Here is a 23,388-nt window from a genome sequence, read left to right as displayed (position 1 = left end):
GCCAGAGCTATAATCAGTGCTATGCAACAAAATTATCTTTCGAGGGATTCTCAAAAAAGACAGAGATGATCTTTTTTGTTTGTTCTCCTTCCCTGCAACTGACCATCAGCTGTCACCAGCTATTCTCCTTATTCAATGGCTCTACTAGTACAACCTTAGTCTCCACACGGCTCAAACCAACCTACCTCTGGGGCCAGTGAGGAAATCAAGGATTCTGGGGCATCATATTTCTGTAAGGGACTGCACCCTAGCACCATCGGGTAGATGCATGGACACTTCCATGCAGGTACTATATCCCACCCAATCAGTGTGTAGCTTGCAAAACATAGACCACCCAGCTCTTAACACTAGTGATCCTAGGCTAACTGCTACTACTACTGCAGTGAGCCTAGGCTGCCTCACTCCCCCCAGGATGGGTTAGTCAGTGTCAGCTCCTCACTCCCATCCTCCTGACTGGTTAACAGAGATCTTTTCTTATATGGACAGCTACATAAACACCATGATCAAACAGTCATCCTGAATAACAGCATCACTTCCCTAATAAACTACACACATACACACATTCATTGCTTCTGAGAACAGAAATGTACAGGCATATGGCTTCTTTCCAAATGATCCAGATACTTTGAGTCCTGATATAGAGGAAGTCCTCTAAAGTGGTAGGATGCATGATACCTGCCATGTTCTACTAAGGTCACAGCTGATGTGCTGGCTGACTCACAAAACTGTATGCAGCTAGAGATGGATAGTTCTTGGTCAGTTGGTTAACTGTGACTAATAGTCCAGATGACAAACTGACAACAGAGTACAGTACAGAACTGGACAGGGAAAGAGAGTACAGTTTTGTAAAATTTTACCATAAGAATGGATGTTAGAACATATCATTGTTGCAGTATTGCTGATAACTGAAAAATATCCTGCCAAGGATACTATATGTCCATCCAGTTTACAAAAGCGTGTTCTTCTTCTTTCACTGTACGTCCAACCTATGACCTGTGCACAAGATTAAGTGCAGTTATATAAAGGATGTACTGGTGTAAAAGAGTGAAGAACTTTCTTGTCCATGGAAAATTAGTACTCTAAGGAAAAAGTCTCAGCTATAGAAGGATATAGGGGATAAGGCATGTAAGGATTCACTTTTGCCAAAGGAAGTCACAAAGTAATAAAAACAAATGGGAAGGAAGTAGGTGTATATACTATGACAGTGATCTATTCAAGCATCCAAAGCCATGTTAAGTTCTTACATAACTGCATTTCATTCTTCACTAGATCACTACTGCAGTACTGCTGAAAACTGGGAAGATTCACAATGATTTTATTTTAACTGAGAGAAGGTCTGAGTTACAGAACTGAGGTTCAGTATCCTTTGTAGAATGAATCTGGCTAAACTATTTCCTGCCCTAAGGAAAGCATCAATCTTATGAAGTTTAGTAAAAATGTGAATGCATGACCAAGTTGCTGCTTCCAGAAAGGATCTTGAATCCAGATCCTTGAAATCTGCTCCAGAATAGGCAAATGTTCTAGAAGAGTGAGCTTTTTTTTTTTCAATAATCATTTTTATTGTTTTTCAAAACCATTATACACTTCACACACTGTTTACATTATGTACAAAACTGCTTCCAATGTTTAGTTCCATTTTGAATTTCCACATTATACATTAAGAATAAATATCATATTAATCAAGTACAGGAAAATGAAAAAAAAAACATAAAAGCATCTACTATAGACAATTATGAACCAACTCAAGCCAATAATCTGTATTATTTCTACATTTTCTATCTAATCCAAGAATGCGTTAGTACCCATGCAGAATGTCCTAAAGGAAAGTGGATAGGAACCTCTAAGCCAAAATAATATTAAAGATTTGTTCCCAAATTTTTATACTGTTTATACTTTTCTTATTATTTCTAATTAACAATTTGTGCGTTAATATATGCTTGATCGCTAACAGCCTGAAATTTTGCCACGATGTCTGTGCTGGGTTCAACCAATTTGTGGCTATATATAATTTCATTAGTAAACTAATATTCATAATTACAATCTTTTTTGTTTTGTCCAAATTCTCCGGTGGAATATGTAAAATCAAAAATTCCCAGGTGAGTGTTGAGTTTTGGTAACCCATTTTTTGTAGCTGCAACTTTAATGAGTTCCATAATTTATAAATGCACTTGCAACTCCAGAACATGTGTAATAGGTCTGCTGTCTGATCTAAACACTGTGGACATTTAGGTGACTTTTTTTAATCAAATTTATGAAGTGTTAGATGGGTATAATACGCATTGTTAAATATCATCAATTGAGTAAAGACCAGTTTTTGAAGTGATACGGATTTCAATGTTAAGTTAAACACCTCTACTATTTTACTATCGTCTAGGGATGGCAATTTCTCTCTCCAGTATTTCGATAACAGAATATGATTATTATATTTTCTCTCTTTTACCATTTTATATGCTGAGGATATGTATTTTCTGTCTTGTTGCAATGCTTCCCACAGATGACACGAAATAACTAGTTCCTCTTTTTTAATTTCAGAACTGTTAAAATAATTTATGGCAAGATCTTTTATCTGCCTCATTATAATTAAATAAGAAATGGGAAGATTCATCTCTTTTAAGATATCTTGTACCGCTACTCCTAAGAAGGGGTATAAATCACTTACAGTTAAATCCTTAATAAATGGAAATTTCTTTAAGTCTATCAGTTGATTACCAATAGTCATATTAGGATTCCCATGAAACGGTTGAAACATCATCATATATTTTAATAGGTTCAAGGAGGTGAACAGAGTTTGAGTTGCCATTACCCATATCTTGATGTGCTCCATTAACTCATATTTACTCAATGTTCTTATATTTAAAAATGGTACAGCTTTAACATTAATTCCCGTTCCTTTTATATGTTTATAATTTAGCAGCACCCATTTGGGTATCCATTTTCTATTTTCACTGTCCAAGTAAGACACCCTTAAATCCTATTGGCCTGAATCACTGTATAATACATCTCAAAATCCGATAAATCCAACCCCCCCTAGTTTTAGGAGCCATCAGTTTCTCATAAGATATTCTCGTTTTTCTGGGTTCCCACAGAAATTTCCCCAATCCTATCTGAAACTGCTTAAAAAATGATTTCGTGATTTTAAGTTGTGCTACTCTAAAAATATAAAGCATTCTGGGGAGAACGTTCATTTTTATTATCGCTGCTCTTGCCATCATCGGAAGCTTCAACCTACTCCATCTTTTCAAATCCATTGTTATTCGGTCTCCAGTTGCCTTAATATTGTTGATAAAAAATTCTCTATTTTCAGTTGAGAAGTCAATCCCCAAATATTTTATTCTTTCTTCTGTCCTTACTCGCCCTATCAATGGTAGCATTGAAAAAGGTGTAGGTGTCTTTAGAGGGAATATTTTGTTTTTTTTTTAAATTTAGTTTGTAATTAGAAATTCTCTCAAAGGTTTGTATTGCTGTTAGTATTTTTTCCGTATCCGACACCGGTGTGGTACTATATATATTTAGATTGTCTGCAAAAGCGGCCATCCTAACCTTTATCCCAAGAAGTACAGGAAAATTATAAAAAACATTTTGTTTCATATGAAGAAATAAAGGTTCCAAATACAGATTGAACAGTATGGGAGATAATGGACAACCCTGTCGAGTTCCATTTTTAATTTGAATCCTTTTGGAGCATTCATGATTTATAGATAAACTAGTGTATGCATTATTATATAAATTTCTTAACGTAGAAATAAAGACCTGAGGTATATTGAAATATGATAATATTTCAAATAAATATGCCAAATTAACTCTATCGAATGCTTTTTGAGCATCAATTATTAAAGCATATATGTTCATATTTTTATACTGCATAAGATGTTAATGTATGAAGAGTTAATGTATTGTCTGTAGTCTGTCTCCCATCTATAAACCCCGCCTGTTCTTCTGATATTATCAAATTTATTATTTTTTTTAATCTACTAGCTAGAATAGATGTCATGATTTTCATATCAATATTCAACAGTGATATGGGCCTGTAATTGTCTGGATTTCTGGGATCACTATTCTCTTTCAATATCAGGATTGTTCTTGAAGCATTAAAATGAAGATCATTACTGCCATTCGAAATGATATAATTAAAAGTCTGTGAAAGTACGGTGCTCAGAAACCCACTAAAAGATTTATAAAATTCAGAGGTCATACCATCTGGTCCTGGGGCTTTATGGTGCTTTAATTTCTTAATTGCCTCTAAAACTTCCTCGACTGTAATCAGTGCAGTTAATTCTCCATGAGAATCCTTGTCAATATTGGGAAAATTAATTTTCTGTAAGAACTCTTTTCTCTCTTTATCATGCACGTGTGTTTGTTGCTCACCATATATCTGATTAAAAATTGATTCAAAAATCTTCATGATATCTGACTTATCAGTATATAACGTATTGTTATGATTTATTTCAGTAATTAATCGTGTCGATTTCATCTGATTAATATAGAAGAGTGAGATTTAACTTGACCTTGGAGAGATTTTCCATGCAGACTAACAAAACTAAATGAAAAGAGAAACCCACCAGGATATGTCCAGTTTAAAAACAAGGAAACCCATTTTTTTGCATCAAATGAAACAAACAATTGGTCATGTTTTCTGATGCTCTTTGTTTTATGTAAATAGAATCTTATGTTGTCTGTGCAAATCCAGTAAATCTTTCCCCTCTACTTTAAGGATTGGGAAAATGGAGGCATATGAATAAACTGATTCAGAAACATTTCACTGACCACCTTAGGCATAAAAGATGGATTAGTCCAAATGATTAGCCTATCCTTATAAAAACAAAAAGTATGGACAGTAAAAAAACAGACTGAAACTCAGAAAACATTTTTGCACATGTTAATGCCACTAACACTTCTGGCTTCCATGTACAAAACTTTAAAGATGCAGAAGAAGCTGGTTTAAAAGGATGAGGGGTTATTTTATCAATATCAATGTTTAGGTCCCAAGAAGGAGGAATGTGTTTTCTTGGGGGCCTGATATGAAGGATATCTTTCAGGAATTGAATGACCTCATAATGTGAAGAAAGAGGGGGGCCATAAGTAAGCAGACTGAATGTCTTGCAGATGTCCCTGGACAGAGGTATATGCCAGCTGTGATTTGAGGAGCTCACACAAATAGTCCAAGGATTACAGGTATATTCTGCTGATAAGGGTCCTGTTCTCTCTTATGGCATCAGATTCATAGGTTCATAGGTTGGTACTAGGCTATCAGCCCTAGGGCCTATACAAGCCTAGCCATAACAATTCCCTGGCTATTTCTTCCCACATTATTTACTTTCCTGGACCCCTGTCTAGCAGGGCGACTGACGTGATCTCTGGGGTGAATTTCCTTTCTCCCATCCAAACGTCAAGGTTCCTCTTGAAGAGGTCCAAAGAGGCACTCTGCTTGACATGTATTGGCAATCTATCCCAGAGTCTGGGGAGTCTCTGGGTCAGGAACCTATCCCTCCAGCATGTTTTGTTTATTGCGATGACAAGGTTTAGATCCCTGGAGCGTGTAGCTCTGAGGGATTGGGATTTCTTTAAGTGTAGCATGTCCAACAGCTCTGGGTTTGACATGGCCTTGTATGTTAAGCAGAGATCGCCTCTGAGTAGACGATATGCGACAGAGTATAGCTGGAGTTTTTTAATGCGGTCAGCGTAGGGCATCTGCTTTAGGCCTGTGATTCTTTTAGTGAGGTATTTCTGAGGCCTTTCCAGTTGTTGCAGATGTCTTGAGAGGTACATACCAAATGGGTTGTATTCTATAATGGGTCTAATGAGGGATGAGTACAGTGGGACAATGACCTCCTTTTTCTGGATGAAAAGCCCTTCGTGATGAGGTGTGCCACATAGAAGGATTTCCTGACTATTGTGGCGATGTGGTTATCGAAGGTGAGACCACTGTCCACCTGTGTCCCTAGGTCTCTTATCACACTTTCTGTGTTTAGTGTACTGCCACCTATATGGTAATTCATGGATACATGTTTTTCCCAAAGGGATAACAATACATTTCTTGGCATTGAGCTTGAGCCCATGGCTCTGGCACCAAGCATCTGTTTCTGTAAGGCCCTTTTGTAGAGTATCCACATCATTTGGGATTCAATAATGGCTCCCAGTTTGCAGTCATCTGCAAACTTTGTTAGCCAGAGTCCCTTAGTGTTGACCTGTACTTCAGAGAAGTAGATGCCAAACAAGAGCGGCCCCAGGACTGAACCCTGAGGTACTCCACTTGTCACTTGTCTGGAGCTGGATTTGGAGTCGGCTACTTTTACAGTGTGGGTTCTATCAGTAAGCCATTTAGCAACCCATTGGGTGACATAGGGATTAATACCCAACTTAGTAAGTTTATCTATGATTCCAGAGTGGGGGATGGTGTCAAAGGCCTTGGCAAAGTCTAGATAGGCTGTGTGGACCACCTTACCCTTGTCCATGGCTCTGGAGACTGATTCAAAGAAGTCAATCAGGTTCAGGAGACAAGATCGGCCCTTCACAAACCCAAACTGGGTGGGGTCCAGTGTTTGAAGGTTGCCAATGTCTTTGTTTATAAGTTCCAAGTTCAAAGGAAGGTGCTGGCAGAACTAATAAACCGGAACAAAGCACCAGATCAACAACGAAGATACAAACTGTTTATTGGGCTAATACAAAAACTCCAAAAGCAACAGCAATCCAATACGCAGTGTAACACACTTCAAACGTTTCGTCACTCCTTCATCAGACAATGCATAAAACACACATTTACCCATGAGTCTATTATTTAAATACAATTAATGTTTCAAATCTACCAATCATCAAGCTGAATTAATTAATCCTATCCAGTATTAAACCACATAAAAAAGTGCAAAACAGGTTATTCAAAGTAATAATGATACATATCATGTCCTAGTGAAAGAAATATATATATATAATACAATACTTTAATAAATATTAATAAATAAATAAAATACCTAAAATCCATATAAAATATTTAAAATATGTTGTAAAACAATACTACACTCTACTGTTACAAAATGGTATTGCGCTAACATCATTGCATACATATAAGATTTTGACAAATATTATACTATGTTATAATTTAGCTGCTCTAAGTTTTAATACTGGGGCCAGAGACACCATGTCATTGATGCCCGGATGTTTATTTGATTCCAAAGTTATTTGCCAATACAATTTTCTGTATTCTAATAGTGTTTCCCACATGCCCCCTCTAGGGTCAATAGGCACAACCTCCACTACAAAAAACTCAAAACTTGATTCTTTACAAACTAATGTATGTTTATAGAGAGAATTGTTGGTACAAGATGTTCTAATATCATATAAATGTTCATAAATCCTTTGTTTTATCATCCTTTCACTTTTTCCAACATAAAATGCCTCACACTTTTTGCATAAAGCAACATAAACAATCCCTTTTGTGTTGCAATTTACAAAGGCATTTAATGTGAGTGTTTTCTTCCTGGCTTCTAAGAAACAGCTATTTCCAATTTTTAAATGTGCACAATACCTGCAGGCACCACATTTGAAGACCCCCGATTTTTTCTTACTTTTGTTGGTCAATCCACTAGCACCACTCTCAATAATACCTTTAATATTATTGCCCTTCCTATAAATAAATTTTATCTCATTTTCAAAAATATGACTAAGTTCTGATACTTTGGCAAAGTTTTTCCACTCCTTTTCAAAGGTTTTCTTTACTATATTCGATTGACCATCATAGGTGGTAATTAGGCCAGATACATAGCCTTTTTCCCGGAACCTATCCGATGACACTAATGTTTCGTCTTTACCCAAAATAGGTTCAAATCTAGTTTTTCTCCCATCAAGTACATCATTCAATATAGTATCAAACAATTCCCTTGGGTAACCTCTTTTTATGAACATACTTCTTAAAATGTCACATTCTGTAGTGAACATCACATCATCAGAAGTCATCCTGCAAATTCTTACTAATTGCCCTTTCAAAACACTCTTTTTCTGATGAAAAGGGTGAGAACTAGAAAAGTGCAGGTATGTATTTGAAAACGTCTCTTTTCTATGTACCTTAGAAACAAACTTCTCATCGGCTTTAATAATATTAACATCCAAATAAACAACTTGCCGTGTATCAAAGTTCCTTGTAAATTTTAGAAAATTAGTTGTCCCATTGACGTATTCTACAAAAGAATCAAAGTCCTCCTTAGTACCTTTCCAAAAAAAACACAAATCGTCCAAAAATCTACAGTACAGGGTCCACATATCTTTAAACCGCGGGATTAGAATGTAATTATTCTCCCAATATGCCATTATAATGTTTGCATAAGTGGGTGCACAATGAGCTCCCATGGCCACTCCCCTGATTTGCCTGTAGTATTCACCTTCAAAAAACAAAAAATTATTTTTCAGAACCACTTCCATAAGGACTAAAATAGTTCTAAAATCATTTTGAGAAATATTCTTGAAAGGTATCAACATTTCCTCAAACCACATTAATCCCACTTCATGGGGGATACTTGTGAATAAATCAATCACATCAAGAGTACCAAACCCAGAAGTTTCTTTGTGTAGGGAATTCTTAATTTTTCTTAGAAAATCCCATGAATCTTTTAAAATATTTTGATTGTCATTGACCAGCTGTTTAATTTTGACATCAATATACTTTGCTAGGGGTGCCGTTATGGAACCTTCTGAAGAAACCACAACTCTTAATGGTGGGTCATTAATGTCCTTATGTACTTTCGGAATCCCAAAAATTGAAGGTATTTTTGGTTTAGGGACATTCAAAAAATTAAAAGTTTTTAAATCAACAGATCCTTCTAGTAGTAAATCTTGTAGTACGCTTCTTATTCTATGGTACGCTATATGTATTTCATTTAAAGAAGTCCTACTATATTTGTCTGTGTCGTTGAGAATGCTTGACATCTTCCCATCATATACAATACGGTCCATGAAAACAACACCCCCACCTTTGTCAGGTTTCATAACTCTAATATACTTGTCTTTCCCTAAATTCCGAAGAATTTCTTCTTCACCTTGTGTAAGATTAGGACAAACATAATGTTTATTCAAGGATTTTCTTAATTCTTGTTCAATATTCAACTCAAAATTTTTTAACTGAGGATGTAGTGGGGGGTTAAAAGTACTCTTACGTCTAAGTACATCCCCTGTTTCCATATTACCCTTGTCCTTAAAGAATAATTCCAAATTTTTCTTTCGGATAAATAATTTCATATCAACCAAAAGCTTAAACATATTTGTCCTTCTTTGTGGTATAAAACCAAAACCTTTTGAAAAAAGGTCAAAATGGGCCCTTGTGAGTGTAGTATTGGAATAATTAAATATATTAAAATCATTACAAGTCCATTTCTTTCCATTATTTATAATCAGTCATCTGCAAACTTTGTTAGCCAGAGTCCCTTAGTGTTGACCTGTACTTCAGAGAAGTAGATGCCAAACAAGAGCGGCCCCAGGACTGAACCCTGAGGTACTCCACTTGTCACTTGTCTGGAGCTGGATTTGGAGTCGGCTACTTTTACAGTGTGGGTTCTATCAGTAAGCCATTTAGCAACCCATTGGGTGACATAGGGATTAATACCCAACTTAGTAAGTTTATCTATGATTCCAGAGTGGGGAATGGTGTCAAAGGCCTTGGCAAAGTCTAGATAGGCTGTGTGGACCACCTTACCCTTGTCCATGGCTCTGGAGACTGATTCAAAGAAGTCAATCAGGTTCAGGAGACAAGATCGGCCCTTCACAAACCCAAACTGGGTGGGGTCCAGTGTTTGAAGGTTGCCAATGTCTTTGTTTATAAGTTCCATGATAATACGCTCCATGGCCTTGCAGATAAGGCTTGTCAGACTGATGGGACGGTAGTTTCCGGGATCCAAGGTGGATCCCCCCTTGTGGATTGGGATAACTGTAGCTCTGCGCCACTCAGTGGGCACAAAACCTGAGGTGAGGCTATGATTAAACATGACACTTAGGTGAGGTGCCAGCTCATATTGTAGTTCATGTAGTACACAGTCCATAAAAAAGAAAGTTCAGTGCTCCAGCCAAAGTCTTACCAAGCAAAAACAAAATAGCAGCAAAAAAACGAAATGAATGGCAAGACACTGCTATGGAAAAATCTTCTTCTTTAATAAAACGATAAAATCCAAGTGGTGAGCGCTTTCGGGTACAACAACCCTTCATCAGACAATTAAAACAAAAGAAACTCCACAATTTAAATCTTTAAGCAACCAATCAACATTCAATACATTACCCGCCTTTTTTGTAGGGCAGGTTTTAAAGGCACAACATCATTTAAACCTGGATGTCTATGTGATGACAATGTAATGATCCACTTTGTCTCCAGTGTTTCTGTAAGTAGTTTGATATCTCCCCCTCTAATACCTAATTTCACATTTACAATAGCCTTAAACAAGAATGTATGTGTTGGATTCTCCTCTAAGTGTCTGTATAGGGCATTATGCTGGTCCTTGTTCCTAATGGAACTTAGATGTTGTAGTATTCTAACCTTCAGCATATTATTTGTCATCCCTACATAAAATACAGAACATTGTGAACACTCAGCTAGGTATACCACATTAGCTGTTCTACATGTGGCTCTAGCTTTAAACTGAAAATGTTGTCCATTCAGTGGGTGTACAAAAGTGGAAGTCTTATTGATGCTGTTACAAGCCTTACAAAAACCACATGGTACTGTTCCTGGTCTATCCATAAAAGGTCTCTGTGTGGACACAGATTTTTCTCTACAAAGCAAATCCTTCAGATTTGTGTTGCGTCTATAACCAAAATTCGGTCTAGGGCCCAACAAATCATGTAACCTGGCATCACTCCTCAATATATTCCAGTTTTTACCTACTATATTCTTTATATCGTTAATATTGCTACTTTTGGGAGAGAGAGGTTATATTTAATAATAAAGATTGGATGCAGTATATTGGAGCCTACACGCGCTTTGTGGACGATGTTTTTATATTTTGGCAGGGAACTGAAGATATGCTTTATAGTTTTATAGAGTATCTTCACTCCACGACTACATTCTTTAGATTTAGTTTAACACATTCTAAAGTAAAGATAGATTTTCTAGATGTAAGGATAGAACGTACTCAGCTAGGATTTTCTTCTAGTTTATTCAGAAAAGATTGCTGGAGGAATCATCTATTGTGTTTTGATAGCATGCACCCCAGGTTCATGTTTCCCAATATTGTACAGGGCCAGGTATGTAGAACATCTAGGTTATGCCTGGAAGATGAACAATATAAGAGAGAGATAGAGGGGTTGAAAACATGCTTTAATCAGAGAGGCTATGATGAGAAAATGGTTAATAGGGTAGTGGATTCCAGCTCAAAGAAAAGAATAAGTAGTTATAAGCCCTGGCTGAGACAAAGTAGAACCAACGAGGATGCCATACAGCAATATAGGAGATCCAATGATAATAGGTTATACTTTACATATAGTAGCAATATTAACGATATAAAGAATATAGTAGGTAAAAACTGGAATATATTGAGGAGTGATGCCAGGTTACATGATTTGTTGGGCCCCAGACCGAATTTTGGTTATAGGCATAACACAAATCTGAAGGATTTGCTTTGTAGAGAAAAATCTGTGTCCACACAGAGACCTTTTATGGATAGACCAGGAACAGTACCATGTGGTTTTTGTAAGGCTTGTAACAGCATCAATAAGACTTCCACTTTTGTACACCCACTGAATGGACAACATTTTCAGTTTAAAGCTAGAGCCACATGTAGAACAGCTAATGTGGTATACCTAGCTGAGTGTTCACAATGTTCTGTATTTTATGTAGGGATGACAAATAATATGCTGAAGGTTAGAATACTACAACATCTAAGTTCCATTAGGAACAAGGACCAGCATAATGCCCTATACAGACACTTAGAGGAGAATCCAACACATACATTCTTGTTTAAGGCTATTGTAAATGTGAAATTAGGTATTAGAGGGGGAGATATCAAACTACTTACAGAAACACTGGAGACAAAGTGGATCATTACATTGTCATCACATAGACATCCAGGTTTAAATGATGTTGTGCCTTTAAAACCTGCCCTACAAAAAAGGCGGGTAATGTATTGAATGTTGATTGGTTGCTTAAAGATTTAAATTGTGGAGTTTCTTTTGTTTTAATTGTCTGATGAAGGGTTGTTGTACCCGAAAGCGCTCACCACTTGGATTTTATCGTTTTATTAAAGAAGAAGATTTTTCCATAGCAGTGTCTTGCCATTCATTTCGTTTTTTTGTAGTACACAGTCCGGGATGTCATCTGGTCCCATGGATGCTGTATTCTTGGCTTTAGAGAGTGCGTTTTGTACCTGTGTGGCCGTTATTACTGGAATTTGGCAATCTTCCGGTATTGAGATGGGCCATTTAGGGGGTGAGGGGGGGGGTGAAGTTGGCACTGAATCGATCTGCCAGGATATTGGCAATATCCTTTGGATCAGTATATTTATTGCCATTCTGTTTTAGCTCAGAGCAGATCTGAGCATTGCCATTTACATTCTTGACATAGTTATAGAATGCTTTGTGGTTGCCTTTGGAATCTTTGGCAATTTTATTTTCATAACTAGCTTTGGAGGATTTTATGAGGCATCTCAGTTACTTACTGAGGCTAGTAAGGGAGTTTTTTGCATCCTGGGATTTTCCTCTTTTCTGCAAAAGTTTCTTCCTTTTGTTGTAAAGTTTGTTTATGGCAGGGGACCACCAGATTGGCTTCCTTTTTTTGGATGAGAGCATTTTGGTTCTATTTGGGATGGCACGATTCATGCATGAGTGGATGTGCTCGTATAGTGCCTTAGTGTAGGATTCAGCAGTTGAACTTTCAGTTCCCGTCTGCATGGGTGTCATGAAGTTTGCCACTTGTGACTTGAGTAGCATGAAGTTGGCTTTGGAGAAGTTTTTATGGTGGTTTCTTTACTGGGGGGTGGGATGTGGATGTTAAGGGTGATTAGCTTATGGTCAGACCTGACTAACGAGTGGGTGACCATAGGTATGGAGCATTGATTTGCCATGTTGGTAATGACCAGGTCTAGGATATTGGAGCCCCTGGTGGGACTATGGATTAGTTGATCCAGGGCGTTGGAATTTATGAATTCCAAGAACCGCTGCGCAAAGGTGTTGGGACATGAGTAGTTTTCCCAGTTAATGGCAGGGTAGTTAAAATCACCCAGTATTAGGGTGTTTGGTTCTATCTTAATATTTTCCAGTATGTTTAAAAGGTGTAGTGAGAATCTTGGGGTATGGTGGGGCATCTGTAGCAAGCTACAATTTGGATTGCAGTCTTACCTAGTGTTAGTTGCACTTGGAGAATTTCAGACACATTGTGTTGGCCAACTAGCCTGGTGGTGTGAATATCCTTGGTGAATATTGACACTCCTCCACCTTTAGTGTTTCGGTCCTGGTTTAGTGGCCGAAAAGTGTGGTAAGAGTTGTAGCCTGGTATTGCACGGGTGCTCTCTGGAGCCTTGAACCAGGTCTCAGTTACTGCACAGATATCGATGTTCTCCATTTTTAGGAGTGCCTCGAGAGAGTGCATTTTGAGGTTTAGACTTCTAGCATTGAGTAGCATTACCTTCAGATTTTGCATGGTTGTACCTGTTACGGTATAGAAAATCTTTTCAGTTTGGAAATGTAAGATTTTCTTGTAGTAGATTTTCTTGCCTCCTTAATTACCTGCAGCATGTCCTCAGAGTACAGGCACCAAAATGAGACAGCCCTTCTGTTGTGTCAGCAAGTCCATCATACAATGTTATCAGTGGTGACAGCCCTTGGGTAAATGTAAAAATATATGCAAACCAATGTTGTCTGGGCCAGAAGGTAGTCACTAGCAACATATTGGATAATCTTTCTGTATCTTCAGAAGGACATATGGAATGAGTGAAATGGGAAGAAAGAGATATAGGAATTTCCCTTTCCCAAAGACTGCTAAGGCATCCATTTTCAATGCTTCGCTGAATGGAACTCTGGAGTAGAACAGCCTGAGCCATCTGAGCAGAGTAGGAAAAAAAGCGATCTATCTGGGGAGTTCCCCATTAACAGACAGTTTGAAGGAAGGCTTCTCAGTTCAGCATCCATTCACGAGGCTGTGCTTTGGATCTGCTCAGATAATCTGCCAATGAATTCATCTCTGATAGAATGTAAGGTGCTTGGAAAACTAGACTGTGATAAATGGCAACATCCTAAGCAATCATAGCTAGCCTATCGAGATGGTAAGCTTTGCCCCCCCTTGTTTGTTGATATATCACATGACTGTGGCATTGATCATTAAAACTGGCAGAGTCCACTGAGATCAGGGTGATAAAGAGTTTCTGTATGCAAAGATCAGGACTTTCATCTGATTTATATTTACATATTTGTGCCCATCTTGCTTTGATCAGACCCCTTGGACTTCATTTCTCACTGAAACAGCTCCTCAGGCCAGGTACAATGCAATATGTTGAGACATTCATAGGGTGACAATGAATAAGAAACTATAGACCTGGACTGAGTGCTTTCTGGTTTATCAGCTACTGGATTTCTTTCATTACAAAAGTCAAGAGAGGAATTGGGAAGGTTAGAGGTGGCAATGTTAAGCCAAATCAATTTGTGATACCACTGGATTTTCCACATACACAATCTAGCAAAGGGAATTACTTGCATTGTTGATTTCATTCACCCAAGGGCTCCCAGAATCTCTCGATCTTGCAGAGGTCATTTCCAGATTTGAGAGGGTTAAAAACTAAGTCATCAGAAGATTTTTTTTTCTGAGGGGGAAGGGTCATCATGCAGGAAGTATGTGGCAGACATCCCAGAAACCTAGGCTTTGAGAAGTTTGAAGGGTGGATTTCTTCAAGTTCAGATTGAAGGCTACATGCAGAAGATTGCTTGCAAATTGCAAGTCCTGTAATGTTTTTGAAATGAAGTAACCTGTGTCAAAAAGTAAGTTAAGTATGGGTAGATACAGAAGACTACCACAGTGCTAGGAATTTTGTAAAAACTTTTGGTACTGTAGAAAAACAGAGGACAAACCAGAAAATGGAAAATTATATCACAAAGAAAAACGTTAAACATTTTCTGTGGTTTAGAAGGATTGGAATGTGATGGTAGTTATCCTCAAATCCAAGGTAACCAGTTAAACCTGGGGAAAAATCAAAAAAAGGAAGCTTTTGCAGGATAACATCTTAAATGGTGGTATTTTCAGAAATGTGTTTATGGTGGATACATCCAAAATGGGCATCCATAACTTTTATTTTATTTTCTTTCGAGAGGAAAAAATTTTAATTACACCCTTTTCCTTCTTAATGAACTCTAACCAGTTCTATGATTCCCAGATGGAATAACTCTTCTATGATCAGAAAAAAGCAATTGCTGGCTTGAGGGCACCTAAGCGATACCTATTAGAGTTGGAGAGGAATTCCACATATATTTGTACCCATCTTGAATTATGTTCAATACCCAAGTGTCTGCTGCTATCATTCTCCAAAGAAGAAGGAACAGTGAAAGTCTTCCTGAAAGGACGTTACAGGGTTGCTCGAGGTAGAAAGAGTTCAGACTAGAAAGCTGGAGTTTTTTTTTTTTTTTTTTTTTTTTTTTAATTGGCAAAGGATCATTTGGATCCTTTCAGGACTGATTTGGGTTTCTCCTACCACTTTTTCTTAGATAATTTATTTCATTTCTGTAAGATATTTTTTACCTTCATAGAAAAAAGGGCCACATTGGTTAGGATAGTTCATCTGGAATTTGGGAATGATGGGGAAAAAAACAGTTTGAAATCTTATATTATCTTCCCCTTTTCTTGCAGTTTTTGGAAAATTTCAGAAGAGGCTGCTCCTGACAGATTATCCTTGTCTAGAGTGGCATCCAAAAATTTTGCATTAACATCAGTCATCAGGCAAGGATTGAAGAAAAAGCCAGGAATACCTGTTAAGGACAGAACCAGTAGCTTCTGTTCTGGAAGTAGCATCAGAAGCACTGTAGCCGGGGGCGTGGCTAGGATGTAGACTGGTTGGCAGCATCTTTTCTCAGCTCTGCACTCAAAAGATATTTCTGACAGGAATTTTTAAAAACTAGATATTGTAGACAAACCTGTTTTGTTGAATTACTTCTACTAATATCACTAGAAGTATACAGTGCAAAAAATTTGGCTTTAAACATTATTTTTCCTGTTAAAAACAAGAAGGAAGGTATCTGAATCTACTGAAAATGAGCTTTTCTAAGCATACCACACAGGACCAGACGATGAAAAAGGAGATACAGTCTTTATTAAATGCTATACAAGACTTGTCAGTGAAATTTGACAAAATGAATACCAAACTGGACACTTTGGAGGAGAGATCTACAAAACAAATACAGCAACTACAAGAAATAATGATGCAACAGAAGTCTCAAATAGCTGACATAGAGAGATCCTTAAATGATACTGAGGACAGACTCTCAGAACAAGATCTTCAGCTACATTTTTTATCACAACAAAATGCTTCATTACAAAATAAAATAGAGGATCTAGAGAACAGGTCCAGACGAAATAACCTTCGCATCTATGGGCTACCAGAGAAAACAGAGGGAGATAACATGGTGACTTTCCTTACTACCTGGTTACCAGAAGTTTTAAAATTGCCTGAAGCTCTTTCTTATGGAATTGAAAGAGCCCACAGATCCTTAAGAGCTGCTTCATCAACCATCAAATCAAAAAATCACCCGAGATCAATAATAATAGTAACGTTTTTTTCATCACAGGACAAGGAACTTATTTTAAAAAACAGCATGGTCAACCTCTCCAGTTAAATACAAAAACAACATAATCAGATTTGATAATGATTATTCTGCTGGAGTTATAACTGCAAGAAAAGAATGTCTCCCTCTGATAAAGGAATTGAAAAAAAGACAACTTAAAGTCCACTTGCTGTTCCCTGCAAGAATAAAAATATTTTTACTGAAGGTCCTAAAACTTTTGACACTCTGCAAGCAACAGTTTCTTATCTTTCAGCTAATAAAACCTTGGATAATGTGGAAGAAATGGATTTCTCCCAATTTGGGGTTAAGCGTCACTTAGAAAAAAATGAATGGAGCACTGCTGACAAGAAGAAGAAACGATAAAAGATATATGAAAAACACAAACATTATTGTCTTCTATTTGCTCTGTAAGGCAAAAAAGTTCTTTGAAAGCATTCATGCTTTACACGTGTCAGTCTTTGAAACAATATAAATACAAGATAAGCAGGACATTTTATAACTAAAGGAAACAACCCTAAAGAAAGCAAGGTAACATATCTTTCTCTATTACAGTGTAAATACTTACAGTCATGATTTTTCTAACTCTAAATGATGTTTAGATAGTTCATTTATAAATTACCTGCCTTTTACTGCTAGTATAGAATATGATGTATTTACACTGACATATTAATGTGGTGTGTTTAAATGAGCATGATTCCTTTTTATATTATTTACACTAAGCTGCATGAAATATCTAAACTGATGTATTTAATACACATAATAAGATATAAAAACTGATAGTAGTAACTGTCAAAAAGTGCCTTGAAAAGTAATTATCTATTCTTTGATGCTAAAAGTGCCTTTTTGACTAACAAACAACTGTTTGGCTTGTATATCTGCCCGTAATGTTAAGAAAACTAATAGAAGTTTAATGACCTGGTGTTCAGTTTAAAAAAAGCCCTAAAAACTTCACTTACTTTGTTTTTGTCTTCCCGCCATGGTCACGAGCTGGGAACTCTTATTTTACCACCCCTGAATGAAGGTTCTTCAGTTAGAATCCATTACAGTGTGTTAAACCTTCTAACAGCAAAAAATGAAAGTAAACAGTCATGAGTGATGTCAGTACTAAAACAAGACAGTATGGGTGTGGTGTCAGCTCCTAAGCTACTTAAAGTAACCAGCACACTATTTATGAGATGGCAAAGTGCTTTTATAGTTTTAACAAATATTAAAAGTACACTGAAGTACCTAATGAATTTAGAAGGTATCAACACATACATGACGTTTTATTATATTGTAATATTTGTTATTCATTTTGAATTGTACACATAAACAGCACACAAAGCTTAAAAAGAAGTATATCACTTGGAAGAAACTATATGAATAGTTAACACATACAGACTTTACTATAATCTTTTCTGATAAGATCACCCACGTAAATTACTATAATTTAACTTAATTTTATAAAAATTTAATATATTTAAGTCCTTGACTGGAACTATATAGCATATTTGTAAACACACTGCAGCTAGTGTACTCAACCTTAAAGATAGTAAGTCAATTAAGGTTCACGAATGTAGCTATGTGTTATTAGGCATTTTAAGGGAAAAAGGAGTTGCTGTTTAATTATCAAGATACTCTGTAAATATTAAATTGTTCAAGTAGCACAATCATTAAGCAGTAATGAGCAAGAAAAAATATCAGACTTGCTTATGATATTGTTTATATATATATATATATATATATATATATATATATATATATAGGAAAGAACTGCTGAATTATAAGTATGTTTTTATTAAAGACAAGTTATATTAATATTGAACATCCTCACTGAAAATGAATGGTTGTGTAGAGACACAGTAACTCCCATTATATAACCAAGGCTAAAGAGATTGTCTTGTATGTCTAAATTGATCAGCCTTGAACCTTAGATTGCAAATAGACATGCAACATACTTTTACTTATAATACTGAATATATATTATATAACATCACAAACGCTAAAGCCATTGTCAGCTACATCTCATATCAATCAGCATTAAAATATGATTTGAATAGCATAAGCATTTACTAACATATTGCTGTTGGTACCTGATATGCATATAAGTAACAGGTCTAATTTCTGTCTATAAAAGTAAATACCAGGCTGTGTGCATTTGTTAATTATGAAACAAGAGCGTGCTATCTATTATTTTTAATATCCTATAGGTATGGACTTGTTAGAGACACACACATGCTGCAAAGCTGCTAGTTATTGCATATTCATTAGTATATTTCTGACTGCAGTGTTATAAATATATGGTGTGGACCACATGAGTTGAGAATATGTCTCTATATTGGGCATGTTCTCTGTTTGAACATTGTATATTATCTATAATATGATATGGAGTACCCTCACTAAATTCAAAGAAGCCACAACAGAAACAAATATTTATTAAAAATGGAGAATAGAAGGATGAAAAGAAAAATGAAGGAAAATGGTTGATGGTCATATAAGGTTATCTTTTCCTGTGTATGTAGAAGAGTTGACAGTAATAAGTACCAAACAATTGTGTTATAGCATATTGAAAGCCTACTTTGCTTCTCATATTTTCCAACCTTACAGTTATAACACTGCAGATAAATCCTGTAATATCATAGGGAGTATGAGTTGCTATTTGACATATGACATATGTGGTACACTAGCGATGAAATATGCCAGTGGCACTAATAAATATATAGGAATTGCTAAGAAATATAGTCTTAAACTATATAATACCAATGCCAAAAACAAATTAGTAGCATTCATACCACTAAAATATGACTTTTTGAATTAAAAGAAAACTATAAGATTACTGATAAATGATAATACAAATGAAATGTTATATTCATTGTTACAGATACTTTCTGATTTAATCAACTTGTGGCATGGTTAACTGATGCATATAATGCTTAACATTTTTTTTTATGTATGTATGCTGCATATATGTGTGTATGTATGTATGTGTGTGTATGTGTATGTATGTGTGTATATATATATATATATATATATATATATATATATATATATATATATACACATATATATATATATATATATATATATATAGGTAGACCATTACAATAAATTTGATACCTATGAATGCCACTCACACTATAAGGGAGATAGACAGCAAGCATATTAATTTTAAGATGCATAACTGTTATTGCTACACAAAAGATATATTAAAATAAAAGATTTTCCTTTACAATTTAAACAAAACCAAATAGTTAAGTATTAAATCTATGTATAGTTGCGTTGCCTTAGTGTTTTATAAAATATTAAAAATAGATAAAGACTATATTTAAGTAATCTGTAAAGACAGATACATGTATACTTAAAAGATATATAAGATAATATTCATTATAAAACTACCATATGGCGGGGTCGGCGGAGGATGCTGAAATGCAGACTTAGAGAGATCGCTTGAATGATTAGATCATTCAAGGATGAGATGTTTTTTCTCATGGAGGGGTTTGGTGGTTGTTTATCTTATATTGTTCTCAGTTATGATCTTGTAATTTACTTTTATTGGGTGTCTATAATCTATTGTAATACTGTTGGAAGAAGAAAGAACAAGTCATTCTCTTCATGTACACACATCTACACATTGTTACGAGTATATGAATATGGATAAAAGCAAAGCTAATATAAATCCAATTGCAAAATGTATATCTCTTAATGTAAATGGTTTAAATAATAGCTGCAAAAGGGGAAGTCTTTATAGATATTTAAAGCTATGTGAAGCGCAACTAGTATTTTTACAGGAAACACACCTTACACAGAAAGACATAAATAAAATAAACAATAAAAATTATACAATACTAGTAAGTTCCACCTATAATCAGAAGTGAAGGGGAGTAGCAATTTTGTGGAAAAACACTACTTTAATGCCTAAAATCATAAACACGTTCCATGACAACTCAGGAATGTTTTGTCTAGTGACAATATCTATCAATGAAATGAATATTTATTGGATACCAGGACTAGGTGTTAGAGTGGCCAAACAACACTTAGAAGACTTTGTACAATATACCAAAGGCAATTTAATCATAGCTGGAGATTTCAATTGCATTATAAAAGAAACTGACACAAATACTAAAACTACACGTAAGAGATCACCTTTAACAAAGTTGTTATCTGAGTTTGTTGAAACTTTTAATATAGCTGACATAAATGAGTATGCTATCCCAGATTCACTATTCTTTACACATTTTTCCCATAGACATAATGCATACTCTAGAATAGATAGAGTGTACATAACAAAGGATTTAACCTCTAAATTAAATAAAGTCAAGACAATTTCTTGTCCATTTTCGGACCATAACACCATAACGTTTGAGATAGACTTATGTTTCAAGAGAAGGATATCAGTAACAAGAATACCATCTTACATAACAAATCTCAAAGATTTTAAGGAATTTTATATTAAAGAGACACAAACATTCCTAGATATCAATCTTACAAAAGATGTATCTGAAATATATATATGGGATGCATTGAAAGCATACCTATATGGAAGAGCGGTGGGATGGTATAAAAATAAACAAAACAGTGGAATAAGGAATTAATGGAATTACAGTCAAAAGTAGATAATTTAAAGCTTGATATTCAAAATGGAAACACCAACTTAATAAAAGAACTAGAAGATACTAATAAAAAATACTCAGAGACGCTACACCACAAAACAATGATCAACTTAGAAAAAATTAAACTATGTTACTATTCAATGAACCCTACAAACCAACGAAGAATAGCAAATAGGACTAAAAAGATTATTAAAACAAATCAAATCAAGGAAATACATAATATAGAAACCAAAAAGAAAGTACCTGATTTAGAAAGAATATTAGAAGCTTTTAGGCTATTTTTCATAAACTTAATAATAAAAATGAGAAAACAGAAACACATTCAGTATTGAAAGCTTTTCTCAAAAACAATGTTAAAGTTAGGTTATTAGAGGAGCAGGTACAACTAATAGATAAACAAATAGCAATGACAGAACTTAAAGCTAAGTAAATAAGCTAAAATTAAACAAAGCTCCAGGTATAGATAATATCACCCCAGAAATGTTTAAATTACTATCAAATGAGGCTTTGCTGTTGTTATTGAATGTCTTTACATCAGTTAAAAATGGTAAAGACATTCCTCCTTCTTGGAAGTACACATTAATATCACCAATTCTGAAACAAAATAAAGATCCCAGTGAATGTTCATCATACAGACCCATTTCACTTCTTAATATAGATTATAAAATTTTTATGGCAATACATGCTGCTCGAATAAAACAATTACTACCACTTTTGATAGAGGAGGATCAAACAGGTTTTATAAAAGATAGGAACACTTATGACAACATTAAAAAAAAATATTTCCTTAAATGATTATATAAATGTCACAAAAAACAAAATGAATGTTATTAGCTTAGACATAAATAGCGCATTTGATTCAGTGAACTGGGATTATCTGTGGTTAGTTTTAGAAGAATATGGCTTCTCAAACAACTTTACATTGTTAATAAAATCATTATACGAAAAATCATTGGCTTATATAAAGCTGGGATCTTGTCTGTCTAAATCTATTAAAATAACTAAGGGCACAAAACAAGGCTGCCCTCTTTCTCCGTTATTGTTTGTGCTAGTCATTGAACCCTTAGCAAATAATATATGTATGGATAAAAATATTGAAGGAATACAACTAGACAACAGCCTAGAGCTTAAAATTCAACTTTTTGCTGATGATATTTTAATTACCTTAAAAAATAATAATAGCAGTTTAAAAGCATTATGGGACTCAATTCAAAACTTTCAAAACTTTTCAAGTCTTAAATTTAATGAGAACAAAACAAATGTATTGCTTATAAATACTAATAAAAAGATCTAAATAAAAAATACCATAAATATATCTCTACCAATAATATAATTAAATACTTGGGAATTATAATAACTAACACCCTAGATACTACAACTGAAACAAATTATAAAGAGACCTTAAATAATATTAAAAATCTAATACAAAGATGGAATAAATTCTTCTTTTCAATGGAAGAAAGGCTTTATATAATTAAAATGATCATATTTCTAAAAATTCTTTATGTCATACAAGCTTGTTCTTTGCCACCAGCTAAATTGCACCTAAAACAATTAAATGATTTAATGGTAAGATTCCTATGGTATCCAAAAAAAACAAGGATAGCTATGAAGTATCATCTAGATGATTGGGATATAGGTGGCATAGGTTTACCAGACATAGAAATATATTTGCATTCATCCATTATTAAAACAATATCATTATGGCTAAATACAAAATATACATCAAAATGGAAGCTAGTTCATGAGAGAATCTGGTTAAAATCAGGATTTGTAGTAGCAAATAAGTATACAGATTTCATACCAAACAATTTTCTATGGCTGATGAAGGAATATATATGATGATACATAAGAATAAAAATATAAGTTCCAAATACATTACTTATACATTAAAAATTTTCCAAAATCTTATTAATAGCAATCCTGATATTAAAGCATAGTCATTTCTTTTATATCCAGTAGCGTACACACAAGGTAATATAATAACATTTAATATGGAAGTAGTCAACATGCTTAAAGAAAAGGGATTAATATATTGGCATCAATTGCTAAACTCTGAAAAACCTCTGAC

General features: G+C 35.0%; 1 protein-coding gene across 2 annotated transcripts in view; it reads right to left on the bottom strand.

The window, feature by feature from the left end:
* IFT172 (intraflagellar transport 172) overlaps nucleotides 1–23,388 on the bottom strand; it is a 3,348,311-nt gene that overhangs the window by 916,541 nt on the left and 2,408,382 nt on the right. The window lies entirely within an intron of this gene.

The sequence above is a fragment of the Protopterus annectens genome, chromosome 6.part1 (assembly GCF_019279795.1).
Source record: "Protopterus annectens isolate FY-2018-M chromosome 6.part1, PAN1.0, whole genome shotgun sequence".
Lineage (NCBI taxonomy): Eukaryota > Metazoa > Chordata > Ceratodontiformes > Protopteridae > Protopterus > Protopterus annectens.
The sequence above is the reverse complement of the archived record's forward strand: the minus strand, read 5'-3'. Positions and strand labels throughout refer to the sequence as shown.